Source organism: Myxine glutinosa, chromosome 7 (assembly GCF_964187855.1).
Source record: "Myxine glutinosa chromosome 7, kmMyxGlut1.1, whole genome shotgun sequence".
Lineage (NCBI taxonomy): Eukaryota > Metazoa > Chordata > Myxini > Myxiniformes > Myxinidae > Myxine > Myxine glutinosa.
In genome coordinates, this window is record NC_136267.1 from 161,990,403 (window position 1) to 162,002,766 (window position 12,364).

General features: G+C 43.7%; 1 pseudogene; it reads right to left on the reverse strand.

Annotated features, from left to right (window-relative positions):
• Window positions 1-6,466: 6,466 nt before the first annotated feature.
• The window catches only part of LOC137430908 (parathyroid hormone/parathyroid hormone-related peptide receptor-like), an 81,745-nt pseudogene continuing 75,847 nt past the window's right edge, over window positions 6,467-12,364 (reverse strand).

A 12,364-nucleotide genomic window follows, 5' to 3' on the forward strand; every position in this document is an offset into this window, starting at 1 on the left:
TTTGACTCTTTTGATCATTGTTAAAGTATAAAATTTGACGTTTTTCAGAGTTGTCCTGTGCGTCCTTCGGACACATTTTTGTCGGAAATATTTATCTTGTTTACTTGTTCATTAAAAATGTTTTTGACAGTATGGTTATATCCAACTCTTCTATGGTATCTAGGTTAAAGTATGAAATTAATTTCAATAAAATCTTCATGTGCAACAAGAGGAAGAGAACAAGAATGTGCAACTCAGAGTTTTGGGGCTAAACTTGTTTTTCTTTCAAAAACATGATTTTTCTGCGTCCCGTAGACACTCTCTATTTTCACCTATTTCACAAAAAAAACCATTAATCACTATCGCTGAGCATTGATTTATATTGCCACATGTTTATATTCCTAGATATTTATTGAGGTTGTTTTTTATAGACATGTTTCCTGTTTTTTTTAACGTACATTTTTATTTCCAGATGCTTTCTGATGGTTCTGTGATTTTTCCCGGTGCATTATCTTTGATGTCTGTTGGCGTGCCAAATTTCAGCTTTCCACCACATCTTGAAGGTACCGAACAATAGCATCAGTCAGTCAGTGGTTAGAATGAGCTTTATATATTAGATATACACTCGTGCACCAGACTCCACGTGAAACTTCTTCAAGCTCGTTCAATGACTTTACCAGCAATAATTATCTCTCTCAAAGTGTCTTTACTCTATTAGATTTCTACGTATTAAACACGCAATAAACCTGGAATTGTGCAAAAAAAAGAATAAAGATTCAGACCCTAAAAATCTGCTTATATAATGTTTTTACCTTCGACAAGCCGCACGTTTACAGGAGCTTCGCGTTGCTGTTTGGGGTCGATTTTTGTAATGTGCACCCATTGGTCGGACAGTTGCCGGACCACACCCACATTTTTCACTTGACTCCACCCACCATAGGACCGAGACAAAACTATATGGTCGCCATCTTGGTTTTCTGGTGGGGCCTACACATTAGGCTGGCAGGCCTTCTGCTGATTATACGTACAGTCCGAGTTTGTTGTAATTATTATACACTGCCCATAAACATAAATAAAAATCTCTTCATGTTCAATAATTGTAAGGTTTAATCAACCCTATCAGAACCCACGGTACAACAACGTACTGTGAGGTGTAAAATTAATTATTTTAATAGCGCATTAAATGTGTTTTCCCCAATCATGCTGTTCATCCTTTAAGAGTGCTTTAAATGCGCGTTTGCCAATCAGCCCGTTTCCAGATTTTATCGCAGGTTGTGACTACTGCAGTGTGGACGTTCGTGGTTTTAACATGGCGGTGAGGTGTTTATGAATTACGTTGCGGTGAGGTGTTAGTAAGTTTCCAGTAAGCTGGTAAACGTTTTGCTGACTTCTCTTTTTTGACTTGAAATATAAATATATCATTGTTGTACAAACTTACAGCAATACCTAGCTCGCATTGACACGTGATCAGGCGACGCTGTTGGCTGGAAATGAAGAGGTGTAACACCAAACACGTGACGTACTATATTGACTTGCTTTGTGTTGTTGGTTCGTATAAGGACGCTTGAGGTCGCTGTTGGTACATTCTTATAATGATGGTCCTACGTGATGTTTATATTGACGTGCTAGGGGTCACTGCTGCATACAGGAGGTGTTACATTACTATATCGTATGCAACCCGTGGGCTGCTGGTTGCATTATTACTGGGAGCACGGCAGGGCCCCCTATTTCCAGGAAGCTGGTACTCATTTTGTCTACTTCGGAAGGATGATTATGCTGAGTCAACCCACCTGGTGTTATTTAATGGCCTAAAAGGGGCTCAAACCCATGACCTAAGACTTAAGCCAACCACCTTAACCATTAAGCCAACACTAGTCTTAGGTGTTACATGACGATTTAGTATAAGGGGGATGGGGTGGATAAGCAGACAGCACAGTGTCAGCCAGGTTGATATAGCCTAGAGGTAAAGCTCACAAGGTTTCAGGATGTATCCACATAGAGTGATAATTATTATCTATCTATAATTCCAGTAATCTCTGTGTGTATGTGTGTGTGTCTGTGTGTGTGTGTGTGTGTGTGTGTGTTTGTCTGTGACCGCTGTTTCTCGACAACCACGGGTCCGATATACTTGAAACTTGCCAGGTATATTGCTGGGGACCCGAGGATGTGCCTTTTCAAGGTTTGAAATTAATCGGACAAGTGGTTCCCAAGGTATGGTCACCGTACTCGCAAGCCGTTCGCTTTGGCTTTGCGAATGGACCAAACCATTTCATGTAAATAGAGGGGGGGGTTCTACCGTACTCGCAAGCCGTTCGCTTTGGCTTTGCGAATGGACCAAACCATTTCATGTAAATAGAGGGGGGGGGTTCTGTGGTCGTTACTGCCACGTGGTTTCAAAGTTTTTTTTTTGTTGTTGTTGTTTGCACGCATGTTTTTTTGCACCCACGTACGGGCACGCCCTAGTATAAATCAATAGAGGGAGGGTTAACACTGTACAGGAACTTAGTGAGGCCTCATCTACAAAGAGGATATTAGTGTTGGGCCACTGCAGCGTGATCCATGATCAGGTCCCTATTTTCAATATATCGAAATAGTGTGTTGTTATTATTAGTCCCCTACCGGTGTACACGGAGGGGACTTTGGGTTTGAACGCCGTCCCTCCGTCTGTCAGTCTGTCAGTCTGTCCGTCCGTCAGTCTGTCAGTCCGTCATGCAAAGAACAGCTTTCCGGACTTTTTTCTAAATGCTTAATGCTAATGATATCAATCTTGGCACATGGTTTCCTCATGATAAGTTACAGATCAAGTTCGAACTTCACGACGTTTCGATCATTTTTGACAAAGTTATGGCACTTTGAACTTTGGTAATTTCCCCAACAGTTTTCCGGACAATAATTTGGAGTGTGGTAAGTCAAAGCTGTTAATATTCCTTGTTTTAACTCCGACTTACATTCTGTTTCCACTTTTAATGAGAAGTAGGGGGTCTGTGCAATCATTCATGAACTTTATTTGGTGCAAATCGGATAAGTTTTAGCCGAGTTACCTCAGACCGTGAGTTGGTAATTATATAATTCACACTGCCGGTAGGGGACATGTATTGCAGCGCAATACTCAGAATGCTTGTTAGTACAGGGAGACTAATATTATAGGCCAACTCATAAATGTGGTTTGCCCAAGAAAGATCATGGCTGGTAGTGAAACTAGAGTGAGAGAGAAGTTTTAATGAAATGAATTTCCTTCAGAGGGTTGTGAAGAAAATAAATGGGAGGGTTCACCAGATGGTTGTTTCAGAGGAAGAGAGAGAGAGCGAGAGATAGTGAGAGTGTGAGATTTTTCAGGATTGAAAGACTTGATCCACGTGTTTCACCAGTTTGTGATTTTATGAAGAGAGTGAGGAGGCTGCAGACTGCCGATCTGAGGGATGAGGTATGGAGCAGCAGAGAGTGCAGTCATCAGCAAAGAGATAGAGAGGATTTTATAGAGAGTCGGAGAGATCATTGATGAAGACCAGAAAAAGCACAGGGCCCAGAACACTGCCTTGGGGAACTCCAGCCTGAACAGGAAGAGGAGTCGATGAGAGATTTCCATTTAGAGCCACACTTTGATTACAACACTGGAGGAGCCAGCGAGCCTTGAGTGGAGATTTCCATGGATACCATAAGAGGAGAGTTTGGTGAGCAGAGCGGGGTGCCAGACCATATCGAAGGCACGTTATATGTGAAGGGAGACAGCTCTGATTTCCTGTTTGGCATTGAGGACCTCCATCCATTGTTGAGACAGCAGAAGCAGCATGTCCAGAGTAGAATTACCTGGTCTGAATCCAAATTGATGATCAGAGATCAAGGAAGGATTTAATGTCAGAAGCGATGATGGATGGATTCCATAATCTTGCTGATGATTGGGATCAGACCGATTGGTCTGTATTTGCAAGGATCTGTTTTTGCACATTTTTTGTGTAAAGCAGGAATGTTTGCTGATTTCCAAGCTGATGGCAGATGACCTTGAGCAAAAGAAAGGCTGAAGAGAACAGAGAGAGGGTGAGATAGAGCAGCAGAGCAGGATTTTAGGACCCGTGGGCTGATGCCGTCCGGTCCAGTTGCAGTTTCGGAGTCGAGGCTTGAACGTCCTCCAGATCCTCCAGAGGGGCTGATGCATATGGTTGATTTTGCTGTTGGAGTGCTAAGACTGATACATTGGCAGTGGGTTGTAGTTTTTCAGCCAATGAGAAGCTTATGTTTCACCAGCCAATGAAAGTCAGTCTTGTTCATGCCAGCAAGAATGTTATTGGGTTTGGAGAGATCTGCCTTTAGTGATCACATGATGCAGTCAAGCAACAAAATGAAACCGACCAGGAAGTCACAAAAGCAATTGAAATTAATGTTTGGTTTAATGAAAATGAGAGCAAAAACAACAAGACGCCCCTGATAAAAATCACATCGGACTAACTTTATAGCCATAGGGGATAATTATCCTTTCAATGTGATTGTAATGATCACAGGAACAGGTTTCCCTTTAAATCTGCAGGACGAACAATGCCCTTTATCTTATATTTGAAAGCTCCCCTGAAATTAAACGTGAGAAGCCTGTTGGGCAAATTCAGGCCAAAGCCCATCTGACAAATGAAAGCAGCTTCATATCCGAATGAAAATCCTTATACTATATATCAAGTTGGGAATCTTTATCCCATTCTATACTTCCTCTTTCGTATATAGCACAAGGCTGCGGAGTGGCATCATTGGCTGGGGGTACGGCTGATGCAATGCCCTCCGAACGTTCAAATAGGAATTTGTTCAGGGTGCCGACGATAGTTCGCCCACCCTTCGCGAAGACCACCAAGGGATCTTCAGCATCCACCCACTAATGCTGGCAGATGAGACGTCATTCTGAACAAAAACGTAGTTATTCTCACTCGTTGCTCAAATAAATAATGATATAATGCCATTGGAACTGAATTTATCTGGAGTATTTCTGTGCATTCAGAGTCAAAACACCAAATGCAGCATGTACAAATGCACTGTGTGCAGCGATTTTAAATCTCAAGTATTCGCAAACTTCTTTCACATCGAGATTTGAAAAGTGAATTTTTATTTATTTATTTTTGTATACTGAATCGAGGCTCGTGAAAGAGCTAACATTTACTTCACAAACAAATCAACCAGACAAACAAAACACACAAAAAGAGGGAGCGGAAAACAAGATGGGGAGAGAAGGGGAAGCACACAAACACAACATTTGAGAGCAGGGAGATGTGTGGAAGGGAGAGGGCTTGGGGGGAGGAGGCGTGGGAAGGGGGAATGCCAAATTGACTGATGTAAAGGATCATCAAAGCCACAGTAATGAGAAATGGCTTCTCGTGCAGAGTCAGATTGCTCCTGAGACTGTGAAAAACCACAGAACTGGGTGGTAGGATATTGATACACTCACGATTAAGACGTCTGGTCTGGCTTTGGTCACCGAAAGGATCAAATTTTAAAATTTCCATTTTGACAGTGCCAGTAACGAGCACTACATTTAGGTTGTACACGTTAGAATCCTGCAGTATCTTTTGAAAAAGAAAAGCAGTCCATCACGTGGCGGTACCATGACAGAATTCCCTGCTTGAGACTCATTGCGTGTTTAGCATGACTTTGCGGTCATATAAGCTTACTGTGATGTGGATATGGTACATGCATAATGAGCCATGTGGCCTCATATTATGTCTAATTTTCCTTTCATTTACCTGCACCAGGTCTTTAAAACAGCTGTTCACCACCATCTCTTCTCTTCCCTCATCCAAAACCTTGATCTTTTCTACCCCCGCTAATTTCACCCCAAATCCACTTTTCTGAAATACCAACTTCTTTCCTGGAAGTTCTAGCAGTGTCCATGTGTTTTATACCTCTCCCACCCCCCCCCCCCCCTGCCTTCCCATGACTCATCCCCCCAAGCCCTCTCCCCCCCCCTCTTTCCCATGCCTACTCCCCCCAAGCTCTCCCCCCCCCCTTTCCCATGCCTTCTCCCCCCAAGCCCTCTCCCTTACACAGATCTCCCGATGTCCCTGTTCTCTGCTGTTGTACTTGTGTGCTTCCCTCTCTCTCCCCATCTTGTCTCCCGCTCCCTTTATTGTATGTTTTGTGTGTCCGTTTTTTTGTATGATTGATGTTATCTCTTACACGAGCCTCGATCTTGTATACAAAAAAAAAAAAAAAATCGAAATCTATTACCCCCAAGCAATGTTTCCATAAAGCATGTTGACTTGTGGGATAAACTCAACTCTTGCCTTTTCTTTTAAAGGAAGAATCCTCATTTTTTGAATGTGCCTAGCTTCTACTGAATCAAATTATTTTTTCCTTTTTACAGTAAAATGTTTGTGAGTCTGGGGGGGACAGAGGGGGTGTGTGATGCCAATGTACATGTTGATAACCTCAACTTGCATTTAAAATGAAGAATTAAAAGAATGAAAAGAAAAGTTGCTGTTTAATACTCAATGCCATCGTTTTTTATTTCAGGCTAAAACTCGCCCTTCTCAGATGGCATGAGCTCAACAGGAAAAGCCATTTTCATTTCCCCCTCTCCTCCACATTCACAAATGCCAGATTCTTCCTTAGTTTGCAATTGTTTTATCTCCTTGGGCAGAGCTTGGATTGATTCATCGGTCATAAGCTGAGACAGAACTGGAGAGGAAGCATCAGTAATTGATGCGTGGTGTCGGCGCTCAATGTGCAGTAAGCCACCAAGTGCAGCTAGAGATGAACGAAGGGAAGAGGCAGCTGAAGTAAAAGAAGGCAGAAAACTTCCAATGCTGAATGCAACTGTCCATGGGATTTTCCAGTCCAAGCTGCCATGAGCAATCTGCCAATGAGTCAAGGTCCTCCTTATCTCTGTTTGAACCTACATGAAAGAAAGGATGACACCATGAACACCACCATGAACATCTTTTTCATGAAAGAAAGGATGACTCGTCATGAAAGGATGGAGGCAATGAGAGAGAGACCATGGATTCACATCCAAAAAGGATGGTCAAGTGGGTTCACCAAGGACTACATCAACACCATTCCAGGATATATATTTTTTAATCCCTGGTAATGTATCAGCAAGTTAGGTCAAATGTTAGATCGTATAACACAAAGGCAAACTAGGCCAGCAGTTAACATCAAAGCTGGAAATCACCATAGAAATAGGTGCCAGCTCGGCAAATAATTAAGGGTGGGAGGTAAAGGGAGGGAGGAACATCTATATGGGACCAAAACATATTGGGGGAGATCTCTCCGTTGAGATTGTAAAAAAAAACAACCACAAAGGGAGCGAACGCAAGCCTTCGATTTAAGCATCAGTCTTGCAGCCATGTTTCTGCCTTTTCAACAAGACATAATCAGCTTAAAATTCAGCGCTTGCCTATGCTGCATGACACCATATCAAATTAAGATTATGAGAGAGCAAAGTGAAGTAGAATGTCTTGCTTTCAAAACCCTTTATGAGAGTGAGAGAAGGAACAAGGAATGGATAAGGAGGCATATGAAGGCAACGGGAAGAATATAGAGTAAAACAAGCGTTCTGAGTATTGCGCTGCAATACATGTCCCCTACCGGCAGTCTGTCGTCCGGAAAACTGTTGGGGAAATTACCAAAGTTCAAAGTGCCATAACTTTGTCAAAAATGATCGAAACGTCGTGAAGTTCGAACTTCATTGGTAACTTATCATGAGGAAACCATGTACCAAGTTTGAAATCATTAGTATTAAGAGTTTAGAAAGAAAATCCAGAAAACTGTTCTTTGCGTGACGGACGGACAGACTGACAGACAGAGGGACGAGTGCAAACCTATAGTCCCCTCCGGTGTTCACCAGTAGGGGACTAATAACACAGATCAATACACAAAGTTATGACCATCACAAAAAAATCAGTTTATAAACTTCCCAAAAAGAAATTTTTAAAATTTGGCCTTCATTTTTTTCCAACTATGTTTATGAAAGTTAAGAATGAATCAAATGTCGATTTACTTGATTTCTAAAATAATTGATAATAAATCGGAGTGTTGGAGTGTTGGAGTGTTGGAGTGTTGGAGTGTTGGAGTGTTGGAGTGTTGGAGTGTTGTGCAATAAGTAAATCTGCTTACACTCAAAGTGCTCTAGAACAAGGGAGGACATCTTTCTCATGTTAGTGTAGGCATCCATGCCAGTTTAATTGGGTACAGGATGTTGAACATGATGCGGGCAGACTGCTTCTCTGAATTTCAATTTGAAGGTCATTTTTAAGATCAAAAGGGTCAAATTTGACATTTTATGAACAATGCATTGACAGACACACAAGTAACTAGAACGGCACTCTGTAGAGAGCATACCTCCACCTGGTTGGCCATATCAATGGTGAAGGTGAAGAATCACTTTAAAAATTCTACAAGCTGGATCCGGATCTTCACCAAAATCAAATCGAATCGTCCTTGTCAGACACCCAACCGGTCCAACAAGTTTCGTCCGAATCCGTCCACAACGTTTTGAGATATTTTGTTCACAAACAGACAGACAAACTGACAGGGGTGAAAACATAACCTCCATCCATCTTTCGTGGCAGAAGTAATGATGTGTTTTTATTTATTTATTTTTAAAAATGCATTAATTATCAGATTTAAGGGTTACTTAAGCTATTCCAAGAGTAAGCAAATTATCGCCGTATGCAGGGCTAACCCCCGCTCTAGCAGGGAAAATGGCCTTTTAAAATGCATGTTGTTGTTGTTGTTGTTGCTGGTGAAATTCTAAATTCCAGTTCCAGGATGTGGAAACCAGTGGATGAAGTTCATAATATTGAGAGTCTGAACAAGAGAAGTACTGAAAGAAATCATGCTTCTTTGAATCATTTTATTCTTTATGGTGTCTATCAACCAAGCTCTCAATGTGAGCACTGGAACCTCTCCTGGGAAAAGTGTCACCCTCAACTGTACCTTTGGTGTTCAACCAGAGAAGATCGGCAAGCATTCTCCAGGACCAAGCGCCCTTTCCACGTAGTGACCTTGTTCAAAAAGCATTGTCATCCCGAAAGTGCTCTCATGCACCAAGCGTTCTCGTGCACCAAGAGCTCTTGTCAACCAAGCACTCTCGTCCATCAAGCGCTCTTGTCCACCAAGCTCTCCTTACCATAAGTCTTTGGGCCATGCCTGTACTGACGTCTGCCTGTTCGGACCGTGAGAGCTGTGAGGGGGAGCTAGTGCGACATGAGTGACATGAGTCTGCACGAGCTTGCATGAGCTGGCACGAGGCTGCACAAGTTGGCACGAGTTGGTACAAATCTGCATGAAGCCTGCACGGGCATGCTGTAATGTTGTGAGGGGCTGCCCAAACTGCTCTTTCTAAATCTACTCCTGTATGATTGATGGCACCTGTCAAATGTTGTTTGTTCCTCGATAGGTAAGAATGTGTAAGTGGCCTACCTAAGCATTAAGGATAAGTACTTTTCCTTTGCGTTTTTAATTGTGATATTTTGCTTTAGATCCTTGCTTTTAATTATAAAATAAATCCAGAATAAATATTGCCTTGTTGTGCTTTGTAAATAAATGTACTTGCTTTTGAACTGTTAAATGTTTCGGACCTGCTTGCTTTCATCCATTCCTTCATTGGTCTGACTTAGTGTGTAAGCATAGTTAGATGGGAAGTTCTGACCAAATGATTGGCTCTCTAATTAGCCAATGGCCATCCACAGTTCGTTCAGCCATACATAATAAATAGACAGGTGACCGTTGAGGGTAGAGTCCCCAATTTGAATCACCAAACCACCGGTAAGGTAACACGCTAATAAAGGAGTGAGAACCATGCTTGGTTTGGTGGTTTCAATCAGCGACCATGGCTGACTCGCAACCCACCAGACCGTGGAGTTATCCGTGACTGGTGGCTTCGAGTCTGCAGGTCAGGGCAAAGGTCCGAGAGACCCCCTCGTGGTAACCCCCGACCCAGCGTCCGTAAAAATGTCTATGTTATTGTTTGGCCGATTTCAATTCCAATTGCAGTACCATAAGAAATGGCCCTGTCCAGAGCGGAGCCTGTTGAGGGTTGTCCATTGCCTATGTGGGAGTGTGAAACCGGGTGGAGCAATGGTTGGATAATGTACAATATGTTTATTAGGAGCTGTGGCAGAATCCCAGCTGGCACTGCACAAGTCAGCTTCACTGTGATGGGCACCAGTAAGGATCTGGGCACAGGCACGGTTCCATGGTGGTTTTCCGGGTTTGAGGCGGCAGCGCAGATGTTCAATGAGGACACGCTAGGCTGGAATTTCAACGAGGAAATGCTAGGCTGGAATTTAAATGAGGAAACGCTAGCCGAAATGCAGCTGAAGTATTAGAATGACAGCGCAATGTTTGAGAGGATAGGGAGCCACTCAGTGTTTGTTGACTTGATGGTTCCAGAAACTGTTCTAATTGCAGTGTTTAACTGAATGTCGATGGCCTTTATGGGCACTCGCCGACAAGAATGGCGCGCAATACTCTGCAGTCGAGTATACAAGAGTGAGAGTTGCGTGTGTAAGGTATTAGCGCCGGCTCCTCATGGTGTTCCGACCAGTTTCCGGATGAGGTTTACCTGTGCCCTGACCTTCTCCTTGCGACTTTGCAGGTGTTCTTTGTAGGTCAGCATCTGGTCAAGGGTGACCCCAAGGTATTTAGGGTAACAGACATTTTCAACTTTCATACCACAAAATGTCACATCTACCTCTGCATTTGCTGTGCAGTTATTAAGATTGTGGGTGCAGATGGCTGTTTTGTTGGGGTTTGGCTGGACCTTTCAAGTATGCATCTTGCTTTCTCCTCTTCCCCAACCGACCTCAATTCAAGAGGAATGTCAATAGATTCCTCCTTTCTCTCTAATATCTATACTATTCTTTCCTTTGCATAGCCCCCACCTAGAGTGGCCTTGTAGGTTTTGCGGTGGGCAAAATACCATTAAAAAAATTGTAAGTACTCTTCTAGCATGCCAAGATATTAGGTGAGTTGGTCCCCGACAGATTTTAGGTCAGGCCTTGCGCTACGAACGCGATGTCATCAGCATAGGCAAGTTTGAAGGAGGTCGTCATTGGTAGGTCACTGACAGAGGTTAAGAGGGTGGTGGCTAGGACAGACCCTTGATGGAGGCCATTGTTTAGGCTCGAGCATGGCTGGTTTTCCTATTGAGGCTAAAGTGATATTTTGGTCCCCAAGGAATACTTATAATAGTCTGATTGCCTTCTGGCAATGGAAGACTTTTGAGACTTTAAGAAGGGGCCAGACTCTGTCATAGGCCGACAACAGGCCCACCAAGGCAGTGGTCAACTGCCATCGTTTGTTCCCCAATGATGGTGGAGAGAGCAAGAACCTGACCACAGGTGCTCTGGCCGGGCTTAATGTCCCCCTACTCATCAGGTAGGTAGCCTCCAGGGTGGGGGTTAAACCGAATAGTTAAACCTTTAAGGTGAAGTTCAGGGATGGCATCAACCCATTTCATGTTCAGCTCTCCATTTATCTCGCATGGCTATTTGATATTAACAGAGAAGCGATGTCTTTTGCAAAAAAAGTAGCTTTTGGAAAATTACAGGCAGAATGTAAATCTATACTATGAGAAAGATATTGTTACAGACGCGGTTTAGATGTTATGATGGGCCGAGCGGATGGTCCAACCGCGACCGTTACAGGATCCCCGACTCACCCGATTCACCCAGAACGTTGGCCGGATCGCACCGTGGCTGCTCAATGAGGGAAAAGACTAAAACGACGAATGCAAAGAGGAAAACGAAGGCAAAGAAAGGTTTGGAAATACTACTGAATTTATTGACTATTTACACACATAAGCAAAAAGAAAGCAGTCACGTTTATTTACAAGCACATAAGACGCAGGTGACACAGTGAAAATACTAGCTTATACAGACTTAACTTATTCCCAGGACAGAACAAACAAAGACACTGACTCACGCGGGGAATTGCAGAGTGGATTGCTGGAAGGAGGTGTGTGGCTGGAGGGGGGGGGGGGGGGCACGGAGCTGGCTGGAGCTTGATCCCGCACGGGACGTCGGGCTGGACCTCGACGGCCGCTGATGCCACCGGGCCTGTCGTGTGCGCGGGATCACGGGTCGGAGCTGCTTGGTGGAGCCGATGCGCTGGTGGGGGGGTCTGGCATGACGGGTTCTCTCCTCCTTACGCGCTCTTGCTCTGATGACCCAGCTCTTTTTCGTCCCTCCTTGTCTCAACTCAAAGTGCAACCAACGCAACCAACTGACCACCGACTCCACTGACTGACTCCTCACGACTCTCTCTTGACGACCAACTCACGACTCTCTCCCGTGCGCGCCTTTTATAGCGCCTCCGGCGATTAAGCCGCCGGCCTTCCAGATGTTGTCATTCTTTTGCTTTGCTTACTGGCGGCCTATTTGTATTAAAATTTGCACCCAATGTG